This window comes from Anser cygnoides, chromosome 5 (assembly GCF_040182565.1).
Source record: "Anser cygnoides isolate HZ-2024a breed goose chromosome 5, Taihu_goose_T2T_genome, whole genome shotgun sequence".
NCBI classification, from domain to species: Eukaryota; Metazoa; Chordata; class Aves; order Anseriformes; family Anatidae; genus Anser; species Anser cygnoides.
In genome coordinates, this window is record NC_089877.1 from 46517453 (window position 1) to 46544675 (window position 27223).

Here is a 27223-nt window from a genome sequence, read left to right on the forward strand (position 1 = left end):
ACAGGTAACCTGGCAAGAACTGTACAGAGCATGGATCCTGGACCAGATTTTCATCCCGGAGGTGGCTAGTGTGAACCGAATTTATTGGTGCCTCAGTACAGAGGATGTATTATTGGCCCTGCTAACGTTGCATGTACCTTCTGGAAAGGTAGATGGCCCACTATCCTCCGTGTTTTCAATGTGGCCTATTTTACTGCACTTTCTCAATGTTCAGTATGGGATTTTACTGCCCTACGGGGAAAAAAGTCTTTTAGTTAAGGTACAGAACTGAAAGCAAAGCTTAAAACTGTCTGTTTGCCTCGGTTTCCAATTACAATAAAAGAGGACTTCACTTTTGTCAGTTTTGAAAAGCTTTGAAATTTTTCTGTCTGCATGGTATAATATTTGTATTGTGTTTCCTGCTAAAGGCCAGAAAACACGATTACTGGAAACAAAATCAAGTATTCAATATCAAATATTTAAGTGCATTTCTTCAGTTTCCTGAGAAACTGCGTAGACTTACAGAAAATTATTAAATTTTACATCTAGCAGCAAGAAAAACACAATCTTTTTCCTTTATACCATGGCAATGAGCCTCATATCAACCTCAGAGTATAGCAAAGGATAGGTGAATAAGTCATAACACACAGTTGAAGTAGAAATATAAAATAAGTGTGTTAATTTATAAATTCAATGAGATCCCATAATATTTGTCTGTATGATAATTGAGCTTCAGCTTTTATTTATTTATTTTTTTAGGCAGGAGTACTGGAAATTAAAATTGGCTGACCAAGTCATTCAAGATCTTAGAGAAGCTATTTGCAAAAGTTTGCATCTTCAATGTTTATTTATTAATTATTATTATTTTTTTTTTATTTTTTTTAATTCAACAGTGGGAAAAGTGTTTTATGCCATAATTGAGTTTAAAAGACTTGTTACTGAGGTTATTATTGACCATTTTGAAAAGTAAATCTCCAGATCTGCTGTAGTGTAATCATCCAGCACCTCAGTGGGGTAGTAGGTTTACTATGCAAATATATTTAGAGTGTAGGCACTCCACAAAATAATCTTTTTATTATTGAAAAAGAACGTTATTATTAAGAACAGACACCCACTGAGAACGTTACTAGCTGTTACTGTTTGCAAGATATTTGTTAGAGTTGGAGGCAATTTCATTCAGTTGAATGGCTGTTTAGATCACGGCTAGTTCTTGAACCTGTGGTTAAAATTTTCCTGTAAATTGTTTCCACCTCTGTGAAAATGATCCTCCTGACACTTTTTCATCCTCTCTGAAAGCTGTGCTACCTTTGCTGTAGTCTGCAGATGGTACCCTGTGCTCAGTTTGTCAGAAAGCTATGCGTGTAGGTGGGTGGCTAGTCCCTCCTGGCTCTGCAGCCCTAGCCTGCCCGCACATTCCTTGGCTTCTGCCCCAAACTAAGCAACAGCAAAAAAAGAAACTCTGGCATTTGATATGGTAAAATAATCTTTGTAGGGCAGATCTGGATGTAAGCCAAGCTGACACATCCCAAAATACCGAATGCTGTGAAGCAGTTTCAGTTCAAAATCCACAATACTTACATTCAGCTCAGCATCATAGCAAAAAATAAACTTACTTGAAATAAGACTTTTTTTCTAAAATGCCTTAGTGAAAAAGTCTAGTCAGGTCACTGCAGAAACTTCTGTGTTTTTCTTGATTTCAAACCAATCTACAATTCTGTCTCCCTTCTTACTGTAGGAAACAGTTATTCTTAGATCTAAGAGATCATTCTTTGTTACTTAGGAAAGCTTCAGTTAGGGCTTCACAGAATCATAGAATAGTTTGGGTTGGAGGGGACCATAAAGATCATTTAGTTCCAACCCTCCTGCCATGGGCAGGGACACCTTCCACTAGACCAGGTTGCTCAAAGCCCCATCCAGCCTGGCCTTGAACACCTCCAGGCACAATCTGCAATATAACAGCCTAAACAAAGCCCATGTAAGAAATCCTATTTAAAGCTAACGTGATAATAGAATTTATACCTGATTAATCTTTACAGAATCCAACCCTTCCTTAATCTCTTTTGAAAGGAGATTAGGAAGTTCTTCCTTTCATTTTTAACAAGCTACTACCAGGGACCTCAGTAAACTAAAGCCACTTATATCCACCAAGGTTGTCCTTTGAGTTTTAGGGTGACGATTAGCCAAAAGTGCCTATTATTAGTCATATTGGTAAGTAGACCCATCTCCTTGCTTTCTGTTTCCCCTCCTCCTAAATTCTTTTCCCTGGCTACTTGAACATGATATCCTATCTCATCATATGATTAGAATGTTTAAAATCTTAAATAAAATGACATTTATGGTCTGATTTCACTGAATAAATATTCAGTTACCACTTGCTTGTGTTTGCTTATGCCATAATGAATATTGACACCCGTGTCTACTTTCTTTCTTACCTTATTTTTTCTTACACTTATTCTAAAGCAAATGAAAGATACATGACTAAACATGAAGAGAGCAAGAGCAGTGCTATGTTGAAGTTTACTCATACAAATTCCATCTCTAGGGTTTCTACTTTTCACTTTTTAGTTATATTAAAACCTTCATCCTACACTAGTTTAGACTTTATTTAGTTAAATGTATTTTCTTACTCCTGCAGTCTCTCTTGCAATATAGTATTGATGTCTTCACACTCTGTATACGTTATTGGCAATTAAGTAAACATCTTGAATTATTGATGAAATCTAGACCTAGGTATATCCAATTAAAGGTATCATTAGCCCACAACTGACATCCTTCCCCTACAAACACTACCGACTTCTAAAGTACCTTGTCAGTTCAAAAACATCAGCAATGTTCCTTCTTGATCCCTAGTACTGATCTTTTTACACCCTGAAGCATGAAATTCACTTACACTTTTTCTTTTTCCCTTTTTTTTCAGTGCTTGGGAGCTACAAACAGAAGTACTATAATGAACAACATTGTGTTCCAATTCCTTCTTAAATCTATGCTTTCTGACACATTCTTGCAATGAATTCCAAAGGTATAGTCTGATGCCCAGAAATATAATTGCCAATACATAAAGCTGCAGACCACCACAACAACTTTTGCTCACCCCATGTTCAAATTAATGGCAAAACAGCAGTTGACCTCAATGGCAAACTGCTGATACACTGAACACAGTGGAAAACATTTACCGTTGCTGTAAAGCCGTTAGAGACCAACAGGATATAATTGGTCCAGAAAAAATTCTCTGTATGGGATAAGTGAAGAATGTAGGTTTATTAACATTAATACCAAAACATTGAAGATTGTCGTATTAATAATTACTGGAATGCTGATATGTTTCAGGAGCAAAAGCCTATGTCTGGAAAAGATGTTAAACATTTAGAAACAATTCTTCCTGCATTACTCTCTGTAAATAAATTCTACTGAGGTATCATTTTTGTATAATATTTTTCATTCTCCTTGTCTAAACATTTGTTTAGTGTTGTCATGTACTGCTAAACAGCTGCCACGTTTGATTTTGGGCACAGCTTTGTTTCAGTGATGAGTGAAAAGATTCCTAGACGTACATTTTCAATTATTACTATTAACAAAGAGCTTGGGAATGGCTGCCTAAGCATTAGAAACTTCTCATTTTGTGTTTTATAAACTTTTACTCTGAGATGTTAAACCTGATAGTAATTTTCAAGCAGACCTCTACGATAAACAAACAGAGTTCATTTGTATCACTTGTCAGAGTTTTAAGACTTTTTCAGGAGCTCTTTCTTACTCTCAACAGCTGTTTTTAAGGTGTTCAGTATCTAAGGTCAGCTCCAGAGGCTTCTGGGTTGGAAGCAAGCAACCAACTCTGCTGTCATGAAGAGGAACGGCACTGTCCTGTGCTTCAGATTTTCCTGTCATGGATTTTCCTTGTTCATGTTTAGAAAAATGCCATTTTCACTTCTTACAGAGTAGTCCTGCATAACTTATCTAACTGTGCAAAGGAAATATATGTGTGTATGTGAAAACGTGCACCCTCTCTCTCTTTAAATAAATACAATATATACATCACAGCTGCACTAGTACTCCAACATAAAACCATGGAATATTTAGTTTTTCAACACATTTTAGATGACTTTGTCACTAGGAATCTTGACTATGTAAGAAATGTGATACTGAAGGAGAGGATTAAGTCAAAATGTGTCTGAAAAAATGTAAAAGTAGATGTGAGAGCTGTTCTTAGAGACCCTCAACTAGATCATATCTGGGATTTTAAACAGTGTGACCTCTTGATAACCACCTTTTACTTCACTGCTAGTAAGATATTGTATATTTATACAGGGGATCATTAACAGTACAACTGCAATGTAATTGAGTGCAGGATTTAATAACAACATTGAAGTTAAAATACCGTAGGAATATAAAATTCCTTTTCCATCTTGCTCAGCCTAACTGGGGGCTTTTCCCCTTTCCCTCTTTCTTTCTTTCTCTCTCTTTTTTTTTTTTTTCAATAGTCTACTATTTCACTTAGCCTAATGGCAGGGAAGAGGGTCAGCAGAAAAGGTTTATTTTGATAACAGTCTTGTTCGCATGGAAGAAGATTGCATTACATGCAGCTCCATCCCCAGATAAGAAAGTGCTCAAAGAAAGAGCAGCAGACCCCAATTATAATGAGCTTCCAGCCTTCAATCTAAAATGGAGTGGGACTGCTTATTTAAGGTGAGTTTTTTTTTATAAATGAGTCATGTTAGGGGAATGATGCCCAATTCACTAATTGCTCTGATAGGAACCTGAACTGTCTCATAAAAGGAAAAGGTCACATTGGAAATTCGTGTCTTTTCCTGTTATGATCATCCTAATTAGCTTGTGATAAAACTGAGAAGTGAGGTGGGGAGTAGAAGTGAAAGATTTTTGTTCTTGACGAACCCATGTGGGAAATAAAGAAGCACTAGGGACATGATTAGTTGGAATATGTCAAATGTTTGAACCCAAGTTGTGTCTGCTTTTATTTCATGTAAGTGTCATGACTTGGGCAGGTAGTTTAATGGAAATATACCAAATATATCCAGGATCCTCTGTGTGGACTGGAGACTTGACAATTGATTTTCATTAACAATTATTTTAAACAATATTACAAAAGATTATTCTTTAGTTCATTGTATGTATCCCCAAGGATACATACGAGGATTCCCTATTAAGGGAAAGAAAGCCATAATTCCAGGATTGTCAGGTGGCTTAATTATTCATTTTAATTGTTTGGGTTTTATGAAAAAAACCTATCTATACATTTGAAGATTATGTTCCATATAAATTATGATTACTTTCTAAACCCTGGCCATTGCAAAGGGTACACATACACACCAGTTCCAATAGCTTGGAAATATGGCTAGTAATGGCCATATTTGGTTGGACAATCAAAAAAAACAAGAACGCTGTTCATAAAGGAAGATAACTGTTAACAATGAACTGAGAGCTAAGAAGTCTTACCAGGGAGAAAGCAAGAGGTACTGAGTGCTTTCAGCTGTTGTTGAAATATACAAGATTTAGGTGGTTTAAGCACATCAAAGAAGGTATAAGGTTATGGTTGCAAGGTTCTGGTGGTCCCATTTCACAACAATAGTAACTCTCTTCATAGTGTCATGTGATGACCCTGATGATCAAATGCTGAAATTTCTTCCTAGTGCTTATGCACAAGTTTGAAAGCCAAGACAGGCTTAGTACAAAAAAACAGGTTAGTACAAAAAAAATCATATGCAGGTCCATGACCTCAGAAAATTTGCTAACTGATGTATTCACTTCAACAGATTTTTTAAAGCTTTCATTTATATTACAAAAATGCTTCTTTTCCTTGCTTTTTAAAGCATATCAAATCTTCAAGTGTTGTGGGAATAATATGATATGGACATAATGCTATGGCTTTTTTTTGGTGTGTGTGTGTGTGTTGTATCATTTTTGAAGTTCAGCTGCATTCTATCTTTTGAGAGAATAGTGCTAAAAAATATGGTCATCCGGAAGTAACTCTGAGCAGGATAGATTGGCTGCAACATAAACATGGAAGATTTTTCTCTGCATCTTCAACTCAGCAGTGCTTTGCAATAAAAGACTCAGGCATAATTTCACAGAAGTATGGAAAAATGTTTTCCATTATATTGAAGTTTACTTTTAAGGTATGTGGCAGCTTTACTTTGTCATCACCCTTATGGCTGCAACATTTTATTTCAGCTTTTGTTCTTCAATATTAAACTGAAATTATTTTTGTCAGCTTATCGAGGAGCAGTTGTTTTCCTTCAAAATTTTCTTTAATGCACCTGGAAAACTGTTTTATACTTAAGAATTTTCAAAACTTATGTTCCTGTACAAGTGTTTTAAGTTTACATATAAGGCTATCCTGCAAATGGCAATAATTGTCACAAACCATGTTCTTTTCCTCCCTTACTCACTCTATAAAAACACTTCCTTCTACAGGATGGGAAGTCTCTAAATTGCTCCTGAAAATTAAATGCACACTGAAATTGAGGGATCGAAGTTGTGTTGTTCAAAATGTCATATATAAAGTACACTAGTATATGTTTACATTTTGCCTTAGAGATGAAAGATACTGACTTTCAATATACAATTATTTGCTTTGGTCTGGAGTTGAAGAAGCTGGTAGAAAGAGTTAGTGCATTTGACTCTCACTGTAGACTAAATTCAAAAGGTCTCTGTTTATTTCCCAGCCTTTTACTCTTATCCTTCCAACCAACTTTGGAAAAGCCAACATAGTATGTTTAACAGCTAATTAGGGGCCTTGACCTGAAATATGAGAACAGAAGAAGGAGTTTTGGGTCAAGAGGAAGGTGATTAGAAGGAACTGAAAGACATGGTAACCTTCTCTTCCCTGTCACCCTCTCCCTCCCTTGGAATAGTAGAAGAGTGATCACTTTTCTGATTCTTTCAGTATCAGCAGCTCCTTCATCACCACCCTGTGACTCTATCATCCTCCTTTCATCCTTAATCCTGTTTTCTGCTTCTAGATAATTTAAAAAAGGAAGCAAGTAGCATTCTCTCCAGCTTCATTAATTACATGGGAGGATAGGCAAAAATGACTCAGATCTTTGCTATTTATAAATCAGTAAATCTGGATCATAAAACTCTGCTAGCAACAGAAGCAAGTCAAGACAGTACCAGTGTCTTATTTTTTTACCAGTTCATTATTTGTCTATCAAAAATGGAAAATGAGTTCAATGAATTTTAGATATTGATATCAATCACTTTTGTATATACAATCCGTATTAAACTGTAATTATTAGAGCTATGAAAAACTCAGCTGTACCTTTTTCACAAACTGGCAACACATTTAATCTGATTTTCATTTATGTATGCTGAATATTCCCCAAACTTTTGTGTCATTGGTGTGAACAAAGATAGTGTCTCAAAGCAAAACTCTATCAAGAAAATGTGTAAACTTGCCTAGCAACAGCCACAGTGCATCTGATGAACAGCCCATCATAGCTCCAAGTATAACTATGATTTACGCAGCATTTACATCGAAAAAAACCACCACCACTAAAAATAGATTATTCTAGGTTCACTTTAATCACTGAGCCATTAACTGATTTATAGACTTGAGATTTCATCATAACACAATTCCTCTGGAATGGAACTACAGAAACTGGGAAGTCTTGTCAGAGGAATAAAAAGAAATAAATAAGCAAGCAACAAAAAAAACTAAAGGTATTCTGTTTCTTCTGTCCACTCTATGCTTATCAGTGTTAGAATTGTTAATCTGCACGACAAGATATGTTTGTGAACCAGAAGGAATTTAAAACTTGTTAGTCAGGTCCAAGTAGAAATCTGTTTTTCTCAAAGTCCAGAGTATCTTCAGAGTGTCAATTTACCTTCAGTATTCAGTACCTCAGAGTTAATGGGCAGCCCATACTAATTCTGTAACACACAGACAGGAGCAAACAGGCCCCACCTGGGGCAGTTTCTCCTATTGGAAAACAATAGGAATATGCAGATTTGTCCTTCTTTAATCAATGATCTATGGGCATGAGGGATATTATACACTTGCTAATGACATACCTGAAACATGGAATAATCAATGGTCCATTAAATGCTAAATACAACCATTTAATCCGTCTGTGCATTTTTAATTGTAATTATTACGTGCTAATGTGTCTGAATATTCATTGCCCAAAAGTATGCTATAAGATCTTGTTGTTAATGTCTAGAACTGATACAACTTTAACTCAGAAATATCAGAGACCTGTCTATGTCTCTGGAATAAAATGTCTTCTATGCTACTTTTACAACAGCATATAACAAAGAAACAGAAGTCTCCAGAAGCAAAAGCAAAAGCAAATTGTTGGCAGTGATAAACAAATAAAGAGAAACTATATAGGGTTCCAAAAAAAAAAAAAAACAAAAAACAAAAAGATTTAATTGTTTCTTCACACCTCAAAAGTTATTTCATGAACTACATGGATGTCACCTAGCTCTATTCTATAATTATTTATACATATAAAAATAAAGGAAATACATTACATTTTATACTGGTAAATTCTACATTATAAACTGAGTTAGTACATCCTGATGTACATATATTGAGAAAGAATAGCTTAATTCTTTCTTCTGAATCTTCTATGCAAATGCTTAAGAAAGATTCTAACTTCCTGACAGTATCAAGCATAAATCTCTCAAAGTATAAACACTCATGTTTGCATTTTGAGTGTAAAACAGAACGTGGGTAACAGAGAACAAAATTTTCAATGGGGGATTCCACATTAAATAAATGTCCTTCATTTGGGAGTTCATTATTTGCTTTAATCCTGTTTTAGATAAATACCCAGAATTGTCATCTGGAGAGGGCAAAAGAAATAACTGCTTTGCTTCCACAAGATAAATGGTTATTTTAAATTCCAGATTCAGTCATACATGTTCATCATTTATATTCACTTTCAAATGCTACTACTAATAACAAATTTTGTCTGATCTGTAATTCAGCTATATTGAAAGAAGTTGAGAATTGGATTTCAAATTTTTTTCTTTTTTTTAATATAGAATAGGATAACACTATTTATGAGTATGAATATTTAATTATATTTGGATTATATGTGAAGCTGTAATTTGACAGTCTCTATTTCCTTTGTCACAAAGCTTGGGAATAAAATTTTTGCTAGTGTGTTAGAATACACAGCTGGGAATAGAAGAGTTTTGGAGATGATGCTCAGGGGCGGTTAGTTTCGTATGTCTCCCAGTAATGATCTGAACAAAATACTACAGGCCAGTATATCTGTTTTGCAATTGCCACTTCTTAAGCTTGAATTCATGTTTGGTAGTTAGACTGAGGTAGCAGTTAAGTGTTAAAGCCTTGTTTTCTATTTTTAAATGGTAAACGAACCCTAGCTAGAAATTTTATTGTTTTCATGTCCGCTTCCTGCAAGCATTAGCTCAGGAAGTGATAAAGCTGGCACAATTACCTATAGTCTTTTCAGTGAGTAATGCCAAGTGATTTCCTGGCTAGTTATAAACAATGGATTAGGAAATAAGCCTCGTGACCAGGAAAGTCTAATTATTTTTATAGTTTTTTTCTTAAAGCTAACTGGCCTAAAGCAATAGATGCAATCAAACGTGTGAATACAATACCTTTAACTAGTGATGAACAAACAATTAAATGTCTGAAGTATCATTTTTATCAGAGTTTTTCTTCTGGTATTGATAACAGTGATATTAGTTATTTTTTTCCTTTCTCTCTAAAACTATATTTTTTTTAGGTTTTGTTCAAAGTACACTAATATGTTTGAATGCCTTAAAAATATACTTAAAAATAAACTGGGGCCAGAATCTCAGCTGAAGTCTTGCATGCTTCAAATGATCTTTTAGCTACTTCAATTCCTAACAGAAGTGAGGAAAACAGACCTGGGAAAAAGTTAAGAAAACATTTTTAATGATTTTTATATATACATGCCACAATTTGCTTTAGATCTGCTTTAAATTTAATTTTACATCATTTGCACCTTTCTTGATTGCATGATGCACTTTATTCTTTAAAATCCTACCAAACTGTGTACATTGATAGAGCAGGAAGATGGACTTCATCCATTGGTGGTTATAAGATCTTCTAACCTCACATAAGCCAATGCAAATATTCTGCTGACTAGAATGGCAAAAGGAATAGATATTAACACAGTACCAGGCAGTGGAGTTTCTTTTAAGAAAGCTGAAGATATAGGAAGACCTTTTTCCCCAGAGATGTTAAAATTTTGGGTCTGGGTCCTACAGGACTTAAAGGATAAATCATCACTGAGAACAGTCAGCAAAACAGCCTCAGAATAAGATAAAGAAACAGAAAGCCCATTTCCTTTACAAAGAATGAAAGACCAAAAATATTCGGCAATTGGGTGGTTGGGCTGCCTTACCTCAGTTTCCCTTAGGAAGGCTTTTAGGACATTGGAAGTTCTTAGTTTTGTTGTTTGAAAAATACTTTGAATTGTTTATATTGAATAATTCCATACAAATGCCAAATGGTATCTCTTTTGGACAGATGCATTGTTGGCAGAACCCAGATGAGAGAGATTTATTTATTTATTTATTTATTTATTAGTGGTTGGCTGGGTTTTAATTTGTTTGTATAATATTTTGTTCAGTGTAACTTTGAAGGCAGACTGACTGGTCTCTATTGGAGTTTTTGGAAATCTGATGGAGGAAGAAATTGAAGAAATCAGCATGTATAAAAATCCTTCACCCTCCCACAGAGAAAAGAAAAATTGTGAAACTATTACTAAAGTAGTTGTGGTTTTCCTAGTGTTTAATCTTATAAAAAAAGTTAAAAGGCACACGAGTAATTCTTCATCTGGTCTTTCTCCCTCATTCCTTGCTGCCACTAGTCCTAAAATTCATGGTAATACAGGAAATAGATAGCAACCAGAAGCTAAAATGTAAAGCTGAGACTTCCAGTGACATTAGAGAAGAAAGAAAATGTATTAGCAAAGAACTTGGGCCTTGGGTCAAGATGTCCTCCCCCCCCCCCGCCCCCCGAAGTAAACAGGTATGTCTATATGTAGCTACTTGTTTGTACTGTTAATTTTAGAACTTACTTGACACATGGAATTTCTGTAGAGAGAAATAAATACTGTATTCCTAGAGAACATATATTTTTACATATATTATATACATATACACACAATATTATTTGTCTTGAAGATGTTACATGTATATATTTCAGCTTCAAGATGAATAACCTTGTAAAGAACTGAATTTATGTTATTAAGATTTAATAAATCTCTCACACTAAATTTAAAGCTTCTTGTGCATTTGTATTTAAATTAAAATTTATTATTTTCTAAGAGCCTTGTGGGCTTGTGATTGTATAAAAAGAGGATGGCCTATGTCCAGGAAAGTTTTCACTCTTAAATAAGGATTGAAGTAAACAACGCTCAAGAAAGGACCAGCTGCTTCTAAAGTTGCAGTTCCTGTTCTTGACACTACAGGGTAATTACAGAGACTAATTAATTGGAATCTTTAATTAATGCTCATAGAAAGAGAAGGGACAAGGGAAGAAATAGTGAAGTAACCTGAGGATTGTATTACAATGTTTGGTGCAGAAACGTTTTTATAGAGAAGTAAGAATGTGCAGCAGTGGAAGAGAATATTTCTTGTTACTTTGCCAATGGTGTGGACAAAGAGGTTGAATGAAAACAGAGGGTCATAGGAAGGAATTTCCTATCTTCTGTAGGAACCTAAATACAGTAACAAGTACCATAAACAGCAGAAGTACTGAAGATTAGTATCTTGTACTTAGATTGCATTGGCACCTAATAGAGTACAAGCTTCAGTTGAAGTTCATTCTGTTTTTAGAATATACAGTATGATGTTTCTCTATGTAAGTTCTGTAGTACCTTGTTTGGATTGACAAAGCAAGTCAAGTCCATCTGTCTTTACCAGTTTTTTTTTAACATATTCAATGTCCACAAAATAAGTAGTTTAGGCCCCGTTACCTCTGTCAAAGCAGTCTCTTTGTCCAGCATATTTATGCATTGTTGGACAGAGGTTAGAGATGACAGAGGAGAAGGAGATACGGTATGATCTCATTTCCTTCATAGACCAGACCAGAAATGACAAAAACCTTTACAAACACTATATCAGCTTGCTTGAATCTAAAGAGGGATCAAGATCTAGGCAAAGCTCTTAGCTGAATGCTATTTATTTTGAATTACTCCACTCATTTTTAACATTGTTTTGAAACAGAAATTACTATGAGAAAACCTGTGCAACAACTCCCAGGACTAAGCTTCCCTGGGGTTAAAGTTTCCACAATCTTGAGCAAAACATTTAAATGTTCAGCACTGCTGTCAGCACAATGCGTCAATTAAAGGTCCAAGCAGTGTCAGTTGCACTTGTTTATTTCGTTTTTTATACTTATCTTTTCCTGGATTTCAAGTACCTTCTGATCAGCTTTCTTATCCTATGAAAACATCTGTACAGAATTGTTTCAAATGAAGAGAAACTTACTGCAATATCTGTTCAGCTGTCAGACAGTCAAGGTCATAAAAGGTGCAAAAATCCTTATCTATATGAGAACAGGCTAAAGTTAGCCCTTATGTAACCTCACTGACTCCAATTACAACTTAGTTCTCAGTGGGGAAATGACTTTGAACTTGCACTGGATTTTTAAAAACTATCTTTTCCAGGACCATTGGCCATTGTGCAGACAGGAATGCATGCTTTAAAGGAGATCACATATGAGTTGTGGCTCCTTAGCTTGGTGGTTTATGCATTTTACACGAGTTTTAGTTCTTTAGTACAATATGCTGTCCAAAGACTAATCCAAAGACTAGACAGGATTGAGTTGTTTTTATCAGCTTTACTGTCAAATGTGTAATCAGTTGTGAGACTGGAGATGAGAACCAGGAACTCAACCCTTCGCTCCCTCCCTACAAATGACCTACAACTAAATTCAGTTTAGATTTGAGTTCTGCTTGGATCTGCAGGATATACTATATCATGTATGGGTAAACATTGCAATATTGAGGGCTTCCTTAGCATCTTCACAATATTTAGTGGTAAGTGTCTAAATAATTTTTACAGGTGGATTTTAGCATCTAAATTGATAAGGTGCATTCTAAAATTGTGCCTGAAGAACACACTTCTGTTTAGAAGATAAACAGAATTATAAAACTAGAAGGATCGATGTACAGGCTGGTAGATAACATGTAAATCCATACTGTGGGGCATGTGCATCCTGAGGTGTTCTTGACCATCCTCAGCTATTCACACTTCAGGAGCACCCTACATCTTCCTTCTATTATGTTAAGGATTTTCTTCAAGAGCACAGGACACATGTACTCAGTCTAATACTTACTCAGAACCTGAGCAGCGTATGACCCAGAACGCTGGACCTGGTGTTTAATATGGTCATATGAACTTAAAAAACGCAGTTTGCATTCAGTTGGTTTGCAAAAACATGAAGAAATTTCCTTCGTAACAATTTGAAATTAGGAGGATTTTGAAAGAAGAACTAATACCAGAGAGGAAAAGGGCATGCAAAGCTATGGAGATTATTTCAGATTGCATTAGATTAGCTAATTAATAATTCAAAATGTACAGCTTAGAACATCTGTTTCAATGCTGGATGTTTGAAGTTTGCATGTTATACATGTGACATCTTCCTGTAATAAAAAAGGAACTTTTGTCACACAACCAATTTGGATTATTCCAGTTACATTATATGTTTACATCTACAGATGTTTTAGCAAGCATAAGTGCATATGAAAAAAGCTTCGTGGACAAAGCTACACAAAATAAATACTTGCAAAAATTAAGAAAGTTTTCCACATAATTTGATAAAACTTAAATTTTGTGCTTTTTTTTTAAAATCACACAAATGAAGCCTTGATCATCCTTCCCCCCCTTTACTTACTGGCATTCTACTTCTATGTTAAACAATCTTGCTTACTGCATCTATAAAACAGGAATATAAAAGTTCAGACATGATTAGAGAGTAGTTGAATTTTGCCTGCCAGAAAAGTACTTTTAAAAAATCCCAAACCAAAACAGTGACAAAATCTAAACCTAACATACAAATATTCATGTATAATAGTATGCAATGTTAACCTCATGTAGATACTCCAGCTGAATTACATGGCCTCAAGCCACCAAAAAATAAAAAATATCTTACATGCCAAAAAGATAACTCAACTTTTTTTTTCAGCTTTCTTGAAGTGTGAGAATTTAGAAACTCATACATGGATTAAAAGAAGTTGTTGTGGAACAATTCAGATGAGGCCCTTTTTGTCCTGGGAGCGTTTCCAATTCTCTTTACCCTTGTAAATTCAGACTGTACTATCCAGTTTCTCACACAAAATGCTTGTTCTTAGATATACAGTTCATCTTTTTATGTGACTTTCTGGTCATTTAAACAGTTTTTCAGTTGAAGACCTAATTCAGACTCCCCTAAAATATTCCCATTGAATTTATAACTACTCAGTTATTTGCCAACTTCTGTGATTTACGTTTTACATCACTGCTTATACACTTTTCAGTCTCTCACCACTATTGACATGAGGAACTAATTGTTTACACGTTGCACATATCATTCCTCATTTTGTTTATTCTCTCTTTTTTTAAGGAAAAGAGAAGACATTGGAAAAATCAGGCAAATTAAAAGGACATTCAGACATGGATGCAACAAATTGTCTAAAATCTCTGTTGCTTCCCTTCTCAAGTATGTAAGATCTTGCATTCATCTAACTTTCATTTTTCAGGCCTATCATTTTTTCCATCTTTTCCAGATTAAGGACCATTTAGTGTTTGATTTTTCAAAAATAAGTGCCTAGGAAGGTAGTTATAGACCGCAATATAATCAAATCTTATTCGTCTTTTAGATAACATAAAGTACTTCAAGTCTCTCACTCTCAGGCAATTCTTCTCTCAGAAAAGGCTGTGGTTGTTTTCCATACTTTGACCTATATTTAAAATCAGTCCAAAATATGCGAGTTACCCATATGACGAAAATCCAAAATTAAGCTCCAGCTTAATTTGACGAGAAACCCCAGTCAGGGGGTTACAAAAGATTCACATTTTTCTAGACATAGTTCTTATGTAAATTCCTAATGATTCAACAACTTAAAAAAAACATGTATTCCTGTCCTGTAACTTGCATCTGATCCCTACCTTGCTTGCATAGGTGCAAGGTAAAACACACTAAATAGCTTAGCTGTGGAAGTTTTCTCACTGCAGCTTCTTTACTTTAGCCATTTTTCCCATTTACAACAGCTTCAGATACTGGATCTAATTTAGGACCTTGTATGCTTCCAAAGGGAGAAACAAATCTAAGTCCAGCAACAAAGTCCAGCATGATCCTAACCCCTTGGCTTGAATTCACAGAGTCTGTGGACTCATTATAGCTGCCAGAAACAGTTTTAGATACTGAGAAAAGGAATAAAGGGAAAAGCTGTAAAAAGAAGTGTTGTTCTTGGTTAGGTTTTTATACATTCAGCATTTATAATAATTAGAGTAAAATTATGACTGATCTTTTTCTTAGGTTACTATCCTTGAGAACAGAGTTTAGTAAGCCAGTGATCCAGTTTGAAAAGTGCACAGGATATGAAAGTTGCAAAACTTTTAAACTTGCCTGAAGAATTTTCAGAGAATTATTACTGTTTTAGAATAAACATCTCATTTCACAATGACTTACAAAATAGTGGTGTGATGAAAGGGGAAAGCCTCTTAAGACAGCCAGCAGTAACAAATGATGCTGCAGACTCTCATTATCATTAGGTGAGGTTCCTTATTCAATGGAGTTCAAGCCCCAGCTCTGATCTGTTTGTAATCTACTTGGTCTACCCTTAGTGAAGAGAGAGCAGAAAGCAAATAATTGTGGGTCAAATCATAGGTAGAAACGGGAGTCTTTTTATGTTTAGAGTCTGGGAAGACTTGTTGAGAAATTCGTTATGTTGAAGAGAGAGGAAGTATATGGGAATGTCTGCACACTGAAACAAAGAAAAAATGTTGATAAAAACATGGGAATTCATGCAAAAACTTTTGTGAAGGAAATGTTATTTCATGTCAAAAATTAAGTCAAGAAGTAATGAAAGTTTTCGGATAACTAAACCTTTTATTTGAACTTGCCAAACATAGAAAACATATACATATATTTAATTTTAAAAGTTGTATTGTTATACTGACAAAGTCAAACAAAACATCAAATAACCAAATGCAAGAGAAATAAGGCACAACTTCACATATGTTCTCTGTTTGAGTTCAAGAAATGTTTGGACAACACTCTCAGAAATACAGTTTCCTGTGTGGAACAAAGAGTTGGACTCAATGATACTTTTGGGTCTCTTGTAACTCAGGATAATCTATTACAATATTGCAGTTCTCACCTTTATACACCATTTACATGTAAGTGGGGTTTATCCTCAGCATGGATGTCCACTTATTAGCACTGAAAATAATCAAAAAAATTATCATAAACAAACCATTTATAAACACTTAGGCTGTACATAGCTTTTAAATGGGCATGCTTCTGTTTTCCCTGACAGACTTTAATTTCAGAGTATTCTAAGACAACAACCATTCTGTTAAGCAGTATCTTAAATTAGCCAGGGAAGCATATGGTATGCTCTCCTACGGAGGTAATACTTTAGCTATTGCCTTCTTATCTAGGCTTATTGCATAAAAAATCAGCCCAAGGACATATAAGGTCTTTAAATTAAATATAACGCGTCTTTGTTAATAATAATGATTTGCAGCAGTGGCTGATTAGATAGTAGGCTTATCATTTTTTTTTTTTAATATATTTATTTTGGAAAGTGTTATTTCTTGTATAAAAATCAAAGAAATGTAATGTCTTTGCTGGGGGGAAGGATAAATTTTTGTGAGGTGGTGTTAACAGAAGATGAAGCACACAGGTGAGGTAAGCGGTATTTGACAGAACCCAAGGCATTCTGAAAAATATTCACACAATATAATATCTTCTCCTGTGAGCATGTTTACTTGTATTACCATACAGCTGTAAGGTGGCTGTAGTGGCTTTATCTAGCAAAGTGGAGGCAACTGGAGCAACATATGTGCAGGTACTTAAGCAGAGAAGTTTGTTCATGCTTCATTTCTTGCCAAAAGCAACACCGTATTTCCAGTTTACAGTATTATAACGCCCAACTGTTTCTTGCTTTAGAAGAAATCACAGTGCTTATACATCTTCCCTGTTGTCCTACAGCAACAAAATGTTATGAGTAATTTGTACATGACATATTCCACTCATTATTCACTGCAGCTGCATACAACTTGCATGTCATCTTCTGCTCAACTTGCAAATAGCACTAGCTAGAGTGAGAATGTAGCTCCTGCTGATTACTATAGAAAGTATCCAGAAACTGGAACACATGCCTCAGCCAGTACTACTTACTTCTACTGATGACTTTGTCAGTGCCTCACTTCACAGCTTGACAAAAATCATTTTCAGTTCATCAGAAAAAGGTCTGCTAGAATATGCATGTTCCACAGTGAGGCTGTGATGCTTAATATTAGTGTGTGAAGTACTCAGGATCTTCATAGTGGCAGTGATGCAGTTTCTAAAACATTTCCACAAGGTGTTTCTTGACCTACTATGTAACAATGTTGAATCTTGTTAGAAGTTGCATCTGTAGGCAGACTGTTCCTTCAGCAGTACTTAGAAAGCAGCCATGTCAAGAGTACTAGAGAAATTAAAAAGCAAAAGAGCAAGCAAAGGCATTAGATTTCATTTGGAAGTACTCATCTCGCATCTTCATGAGTTTCTTGAAGGGAGAAGGCAGCTGACTTTTCTAGAAAGACAGAGAAGACAGACTCAAGTGCTGATAACAGTCAAATATTCTGAACTAAGCAAACAGCTTTAGCTATGAGAGGAGGTGACAGTACCTGCTTACATGGATGTTTGGATCCTCTCATTTAATGGTTCAGTACTATCTTACTTTATTAGTGCTTATGTATGCTGTCTCTTAACCCCTGTAAGAATAAGTGAAAAGTATTGCCAGCTGCCTAAATTAAAAGGAAAAAATATTTTCTGCTGCTGAAATTGTGTGAGGTATAAGCATATAATTATACACACAGACAAACCTATATAAATGTACTTCATTTTTGCTGTTTATATTTGTTTGACTTTTCCACTGCACTTAAATTTGTTCATGATTTGCTGCTGTAGCACCTTGAGATATCTTAGTCTGGCAAGACATCTCAGACACTGAAATTGCTGTTTGGTTTATACACTTTGCAGTCCTGTAATGCAATAACGCATCCTTTAAATCTCTTCAGCATTCCACCTTGGGGCTTAATCCACTTGGATTGCATGCAGGGCATTAATTGACATTGTCTGTTTTCATGACCCAGTCAAGTGTTTTACAATAATTACAGTGAACAATATGAACTTGCTGCATAAGCGTAATCTGTAGCAGTGTCATGAAGAGTGGCTGTTGCCTTTTAGAGTCTTCTAGGACAATAGCAACAGACATTTTTGTCCAGTAACTGATCCTTCTCATCAGCAGCTGACTATCTTGTGATCATATTGAAACACTTTCACCCTGCTAAATTTTATTTTCAGTGTATTGTCACTGTATATATTTCTGCATTCATTTAATGCATGCAAATAAAAATGAAAATCTGAAAGTTATTTGTGTCTAGCTACTGCTGCTACGTGAATAATGTCTGAACATAATTGATATGTTTTAGTTCCACCCGTGATAGTCAAACTAGAATAGCTTAGCAGTGGTCATTGGAAGACGAGTTGCTTTCACATGGTAATTTCTTAAACAGCAGCTGTAAGTATTGCTATCTTAAATACATTTGAAAAATACAGTTTGGTAACTGAATCATTTAATCAGATTGCTGTATTAGTAAAAATACCTCCTTCTACTACATCAGACTGAATCTCAAGGTTTTATTCGCTTATGTATTAGGTACAAGAACATAAATCCAACCATATTAGTACCTGACCATCTTTGAAAGACTTTTCCTAATAGATGGAATGGACAGTGAGGTAGATCCATGTTTTATATGAAAATCTATGGAACTATAGTTCATAGCTGGCTTCTCCTGGTACGTTTTGTTAGTATTTTAACTTCAGTTACAAAGTTGATAGCAAAATGTTTCAGAACTTTAAAAAAGTGATAATTTTGAAAGTCTTTGTACTGACATACTTCATTAGGTATTTCATCAAAAGTTCAAAATGATCCAAAATCTTTTCCAGCTAATTTTCCTGGGATGAAATAGAGGAAGTATTAAAGATCTTCAGCATTTCAATAGAAAATCCTCCTGTATGCCAGGGGTAAATGCATTTTTCTATTAAAAGTATTGTTTTACAGGCATCTTTTCTGGCCTAAATAAAAAAGTTAAGCATAAGCACCATGCAGGATATAAGAAATCCTATTTTCACTTTTTATAGTCTTCATGATTATATATCTACTTACAGAATATATACTCTATAAAGAAAAACGATTTATTTTCATACAAGAGAACTGTATTAGTTCTTCAGGAACTGTGTCTACAGTCTTGCAATTTTTAAAAGCTGGGCTTGACTTACATTGTAAAGTGCTTGAACAAAAGTGATACCATAATTAATGAGTTTCTGAGTTTACCATTTCAGATTGCTAGTGGAAATAAATGCTCCCTCTGGCCTTGGGCAGGTACAGTGCTGGCAGCCTGTCTGCTTGATGTTGCTATTGTAGAGCATGTGCAGCGGAAACTGCAGTTAGATCTTGAACCAGCTCTGAAGGACTCTGAAGGTCACATTTTAGCAGCTGGTTTCCTGCTTTTATATGTAAGGTTTAACTCTTCCTTAGCAAGAATTTAGTGAGTGTGATGGGACCATCAAATATTACTAGAAAAATTCTTGCCAATGCAAGGTCTTATTTCTTATCAATACCTTTTAGAAAGAGAACTCTTGGAGGAAAAAAAAAAGTGTAATATTCCAAGTATCCAATGAAAAGAAGTCTAGCTCAGCTGTTCATAAGCCTTAGAAGAAAAGTTTCTAATCTCAGACATTTCACCCATAAGTGTAATTACAGAAGACAAAGTAACTTCCATTCTGTAGTAAAGCATACTGTCAGTTACAGAGCGTCTTGTCATCACACAGCACATAACATAATTCACTAGAATTTGTTTCTGGATGTTGATAACTTCATGAAGATCACATGAAGACACATACTGTAGACCACTGTATGAATAATTTAGCTTACTACTCTAGCAGATAGTTAAACCAAAAAAAAAAAAAGAAAAGGAAGAGGTTTTACTATAGATGGAAAGGTTACAACTCACAATTAGCAGGTGAAGGACATGTACTTAACCTTCTCCACTGTTTCCCTCAACACACATTTCTCCTAGGCTGTTATTTCTTCCATTGACTATGGTAACATTTTCACAGTAAAGAAGAAAACTACCTGCTAAACACATGAATTTGCCCTAACTTGCCCACGCTTATGGATAAAGAATATTCCTCTTTAGTTAGGATAACTAAAACTCGTGCAAAACTACTGCATAGGAAATAGTACACAGTCTTTTTGAAGCCTACAGATGGAAATGAAGGAACTGACCTAGAAGCACCTCAACAGAATGATTTAGGCTCTAAGCTAAGTTGATGAGGGTAGGAATGGCTTTATGGAGGCATTAAATTTGTCATAGGAGAGAAGGCAAATAAAGATTCAGACCTTTGCTGCCAATAGCATTTTATGACATGCATGCCCATCTTAGTCTTCAGATATTGCTATTTTCCTAAAGCTGTGGAACTTCACAGCCTCTCCACTTTCTTATTACTCAGATGTCTTTCCTTTCAAATTAGGTTTCCATCTTCCTCAAATACTTGAATTTTCTAACTATCCCGTATTAACTTAAAATTTATTATTGGCAAGTATTTCTTTCTTACTTTCTTCAGCCTCAGACCACACTTTCCTGTGGGAACAATTTACCAGTTGAGATAAAAAGTTACAGAATTGATAATGTCTGTCATACAGGAGCAAGCAAAATCATCCCCCAGAGCAATTTGTTCTGATAAGGTTTATTTGCACTTCAACAGGCATGACAGTTGCTTTTCTTATCGATCACACCCTGTCCCTAGAAGTCCAAGAACTTATTGAAATTAGTACTTATATGGATTTTAGTTCCTGTATATACTATGTATCTTATGAATAGGATATGCATTTTTACATGTGCGTGTGGAAAAAATTTAACTAGGGATACAAGGCAGGCCAAAAAGTCTTGGTGCAGACTGCAATATCAGTGATTGATTAAACTGTTGGAAACCTTCTTCAGCTTGGATACTACCTTTTTAAGCTAACAGAAACTGGATGTATTAGCTAAAAATAAATCTAGTAAAGGAAGACAAATCAATTTACTTGTTAGGATTTGAAGGGTATTTGTCAAGATGAAATATTATTACTTCCTAACAACAGACAAAAGGATGACCTCACGGCATTATGGTTTGTGAAATATAAAGCCTGAAATGTGGGGTCTACAGCTATTCTTAAGTCATAGATACAGGCAGGAACATTTCCACATGAGAACCTCAATGCGGGAAAATATGGTTAAATACCCCATGACACAAGCTGTTCATTTGCAATTTGAGGTTGTTAACTTCCTGATAAGTTAACCCATAGCAAATGTTTGCTTAAAAAGGTAGGTTTGAGAAGCAAAATGAAACTCTCAATCAATCTGAGCTTTCAGTTTCAAGACATCCGCATCCAAGATTACAAACTGACTACTTACTTAGGTAAACATAGCTGGGCTCTGCCAAAATGCTATGTGCTTTGATCTTTTATAGAACACCACCACATTCTCATGCACTTCATACTGAATGAGCTTTTCCTCAAAATTCTAGCTTCTTCTGCAGGTGAATATATCTTTTGATATTAAAGGTGTCATACACATGGAAATGTCAAAATATTTATGTATTTGCATATGTTAGAAGGGACAATTGCAGCAGACTAATCCATATTGTTCTCTCTCTCCTTAAGATTTGACCACTGTCACGTCAAAGAATTTAGCTTCAATCTCTTCTTGCATCAATACCTCTGAAGTGAATTCTTCATATTTGTAATGTCAAAAAAGGAAAGTTCACACTTAGTTTCTTGGGCTAAGGAAATTGTTTATTTTTATATCTCAGGAAAATTTCTCTATGAATAATTTGTTATTTCATGAGTTACTTTCTATCCTGTTTCCAGTCAGATATAGAGTTTGTTTTTGCCATGTTGCCAGCAGAACTGTTTGTTTTGGGAGGTTGGATCATGGTTTAGACCCATGTGCCTAAAAAAGAAGAAATTAGTTTTGATCAACTCGGGGAGGGGATAAGTAAATAAATAGAAGAGTCTGAATTAGTGTCAGCTTGCTAGGAATTTATAATTTGAGTAAAAAAGAAAGAGAAAATTATCTTAAGTATATAAATATGCCATTTGGATGACTTCAGTATCTTTTTGTTTGGGTTTTGTTTTGTAATGAAAAACTGTGATGGTCATATTCTAAACTCCTACAGAAATCTCTAGAGCGCATCTGTGTTTGGATTGTCTTATTATCGTTCAATATAGCCCCACAGTGGAGACTGCAGTTCATACTTCTGTCAATGTCATTCATTCAACAAAACACTTAGCCAAATTTGTCTCGTTAATGGCATTAATGGGGGAAATAACTTGAGTGTACTGAATCACAACAATCCATCACCCAGTGAGATCCTACAAGAACAGGGCAGGATGAAGTGTTAATGATGATTTAGGCTTAAGTTTTTTGCTTGTTTTAACTTTTTTTTTTTTTTGAGAGAGAGAGAGGGAGGGGGAGAGAGAGAGTGAAAGAAATATCCTTAACTAACCGTAAAACTTCAGATCTGAGCCCTGATTAACTGCACAAGTGAATTCAAAGGGGTAGCGTCCATGTGGAAAGCTCAGAACTAGGATTGGAAAGTTATAATTATTTTCCATTTCTGTATTTATTGTGTGATGGGCACTGAGCAAGCCTGTAAGATGATATGTTCATAGTTTACCCTTATTCACTAACTAAAGACAGGCAGACACAGTCCCCAGACAAAAATTAACAAAAGGAACAAGTACAACCAAGATGTATTCATATCTTCCTAGTTCCCATAGATGACAAAGTTATCCCTATGACTCCAAAGTGTTAAAGTAGATTTAAAAACAAACAAAAGAAAAAGCACCACCACCACAAAAATCTGTTATCTCTATCTTGTTCTTAAACTCATGGATTTTTATTTTAAATCTAGCTTCACACCTCATCTTTCTTCCACTGACCCATTAGTAAGATAACTTTGGTCTGGGGTACTGCACTACTGTCAGTGCACCTCCATTCATCATTCAAGAAACCAATAATGACAGGCACACCTAATGCATTGAGAGATTTGTTAGTGTTTGTACTTAAAAAAAAAAAATGCACACTTGGGCCTGTTTCTCATCTGAAGCACTCAACTACTGATCACCTGGTTCATGTTTCAGACAGCAAACATGCCTTAGAATAAGTTACTTACACTTTGATATTCATTTAGAAAGCATAATCAAATAATAATGAAATTAAGGTATTCACAGCCTTCCCACCCCCCCCCCCCCCCCCCCCCCCCCCCCCCCCCCCCCCCCCCCCCCCCCCCCCCACTGTACTGTGCAACAGTGCAGTATGTTCCCTCAGTAGAATAGTTCATGTATTAGTCTTAGCTATAACTTCCTTATAGTCTTCCAGTCTCCAAAAAGGAGAGTATCCCTTACAGGGGAAAAAATAACTATTACTGTTTTTAAACATATTCCAAACCAGAAATAATCCCATAGTTATATAAAGTTACATCAAATACTAGTCACAGGTTACTCTAGTATAATTCAATTTAATACTTACTGTGCAAAAAAAGCTGCTTTTGAAGTGCAGTTAAAAGATATGGCAGAGAAGGGAAGAAGAAACCTTTTGTTGTCTTATAAAGCTTTGGTATTTGAGAAGTCAAAATAAACTTGTGCTTGCACATATAAAGAGTTTGTGTGCATATCTTATTTTTATGGCTTTGCTACACTGAAAATACATTGGTTTAAAATTGTAATGGAAAGAATAGTAAAAGTGAGATGGTCTGCAAGAGAAATCAGACCAGGAACTAATGATAGCATCAAGATAGCAGGCACAGAGACCTCACATACAAGGGATGCAGTCCCACTATATCTGAGTCAGATGAGCTCTGCAGGTCTAATGAACACTAAGCCTGCTTATAGGGCAAGGACAGCAAAGTATAAGGCAAGGCCCAAACCATCAACATAGCTCAGACAACAGAAAAGGGATAGCCTATAGCCTGAACTTAAATGCAGTCAGTGGATAAAATATGTGTGGGTGGGAGCCCAGACGAGGCTAGTCAGGGTAATTAGAACCTGCTGGTGTACTCAGGGCCTTGAAAGGAGGTACGTAATTGATTAATAGGTGGTGTTTGTAGTTAGGAAATACATTTAAGGAGTACTTGCTGTACAGATCCTGCATAACTTACTGTATACCTGAGTAAAACCAACTAAGCAACCCATCTGATATGATCTTATGTAGATAAACAGTCAACCCACCTACATAATTACTCTGTAGTTATTTTTATGGTTTCCATTAAACCCCATTCATAATAATACATCAAAGTATTTTACAGATCTTCAGCAATGCAACTTTAGTAAGTTACAGCTGTGTTTACAAATACAGGTTACAAATGAAATTATTACCCAAAGATGCATATGCTCTGATCCAATTTATTAAATGTCAAAATAGTATGACTCATATGTCCACAGAGAATATCTTTATCCAAGTATTGATCTATACACCAACCAGTATTCCTTGCATACATCAGCTCAATTCATAAAACAGCAGTTTATTACAGAGGCAAATATCTAAAGCACAAACACATCAATAAACTTTATGCATCAACCAATAGAAGGTGTATATACATATATACAACTCGTCCTTGCACAAGAAAAAAATCTTGCACAAGACGCATTTCTCTCTCTCTTTTTAAATACATATAGCATATGCAGCAATCTAATATTGGCAGGATTTATATTAATTATTATTTTGATTATTTTTATTATCAACATAACTTCCAGAACAGTGAAAATAAGCGCCCTTGTAAGCACCCTTCACGCTTAGAGATTTCTGATTCAAATCTGGCCAATGTCAGCAGTGGTCAAAATCTTTGTTGATTTTACTAAGAATTTGTTTAGTTGTGGACCTACGCCAGACTTAGATACACATTGTTACTCTGCCTTTTTAAACTTTGGTGAGTTACTTTGCTCATCTGTTCTCATATTCTTATTGATAATTCTTTCATCTCCCAACTTCTATTTGTTCAATACTGTAGGCTATTTAGGCCAGAAGGTGCTTAGGACTTAAGGGTGTAATTACTTGCTCAACTGACCAGTCAGTGTAGTTATCTAATAAAATCAGAGTGCACTCCCCACCACCACATTAAAACAAATAAAACAAACAAACAAACAAAAATCAACCCAATTATTGTAACCTGTGGTCTGTAATTCTCACTTTATTTGACTTGTTTTGGAAAAAACAAGAATCAAACAGGTGATTGAAAATGAATTCATGACCAGCAAAGAAATTCTTCCATATGAGGAATGGTATTTACTGGCCAATACTATGTATATGATATTTTCCTACTCTACCGTTATAGTACTGCTGAATTTGTATAGCTATTGATCCAGAATTTTCACTGAGGCAAATTAAATCATCACCATCTATAAAAAACCTCTATGATATGTGATACAAACCATGGGATTATTTTTCCTACACACACATATCAAACATACTAAATGTGTATTTTCTTTCTTGTGTATTTTTACGTTTACCAATATATATATATAGATATTGCAAAGGTTAATCTTGAGGTTGTAAATTATACTACTCTTCAGTTTTATGTTTTTTAGTTTTCTTCTGCCATCTTTGTTTCGTCAGTGCTAACTTGAGAGCAGTATTGCTGATTTTGCTACTTCTGCTACAGCCATTTGTAATTCTTTCTCACAATATGATAAGCTTAGCTTTGACAGGTGTATTTAGTACTCTGATGGTCCTCAGACTAATAAATACATCAGGCTTCAGAGGCTACCTTCCCTTTGGACTATTTAAAGAACCAGTCAACCATAAAAAATGACATTAACCTTTATTTTAATTTTGCCTCTCTGGTACTGCAGGAGGTTTTCAGGAGTTTGCTGTCATGAGCTGTAGTCAGTGTAACACTTCTATGAACTGATACAATACTCCTATAAACTGAATAGCAATGGCATGATGTGGTCAGTGTCTAGTGACAGGAAACAAAGGTGAACAGTTAGTTCTAGTGAAAATTTCACTCTGAATGCCTACTTGAATGTTGTAACATGTTTAACTTTTAATGATTTGCATGTACTTAGGGTGACTGAGTCACTGAACAGGTGCTGTTGGAGTAGCTCTGAAGAGGCTGACACAACACCAATAATGCCATACAGAGATATTAGCACACCGCTTGAATAATATAGCTGTTTTAGCATAGCACTATGCCTAAATCATACTGTGTCATAAATGAGATGAAATGCTTTCCTTTAGTAAAGAGATACTAATTTCTTCAAGTGATAAGTTTTACACTTTTCCTTCCACATGTCAGGCCCCTGAGGACACCCACCACAGGCCTTGCTGCTGCTGCCCAGCCCTCAGCGTTCCCCCACCCTGCTGTGGCCCAGGACACCTGTCAGACCCTGCCCCACAGAGGCCACAGTGGGGCTCGTCTCCAGATCCCTATGGCCCTGCCCTGCCTTGCCATGGTCCCCACTGAGCAGGGCCTGTATCCTGGCCTTGGCATGTCCACATCCCCAGGGAGGTGCTCAGTGCTGAGGGCTGAGGCTGCCCCAGCATCCCCAGCTACCCTGCTCCTGGCTGGGGTAGTAAGACAGGCACTGAATGCTAGGCCCTCCTGTGCCCTGCCAGGAGCCCCCAGCCAGCACCCTGACAGATGATAAATATTATCTTTCAGACCTTTACTGCTCTTCACTGGGCAGATATGAAACAGCAAAGGAAAAAAAAAAAAAGACTTTTAAAAATATACATATCTCCTGATAATGGTGATATATAGAGAGAATCTCATAAGGTCCATCATCTAAAATGTCTGCAATTCATGCTTTTCCTACCCCTACTTAGCTTTCTTCCCCTTCATTTGGGTAGGCTACATCATTTATGTAGTTGTTAACAACTTGGAGCACTGAAACAGGCACTTATAAAATATAAGCAAAATTTCATATTAAAAATTGTTTGAAAAATATAAATAAATGCCAAAATCATGGTAGAACTACAG

At 35.6% G+C, this 27223-nt stretch overlaps 2 long non-coding RNA genes across 2 annotated transcripts in view; one reads left to right on the plus strand and one right to left on the minus strand.

Moving 5' to 3' along the window:
* The window catches only part of LOC125182328 (uncharacterized), a 144389-nt gene that overhangs the window by 39876 nt on the left and 77290 nt on the right, over nucleotides 1-27223 (plus strand). The window lies entirely within an intron of this gene.
* Nucleotides 15603-23959, minus strand: LOC136790955 (uncharacterized). The gene is made up of 3 exons (XR_010831944.1): nucleotides 23776-23959; nucleotides 17333-17621; nucleotides 15603-16369 (listed from the first exon to the last, which is right to left on the minus strand). It is a non-coding gene; the product is annotated as an uncharacterized lncRNA (long non-coding RNA).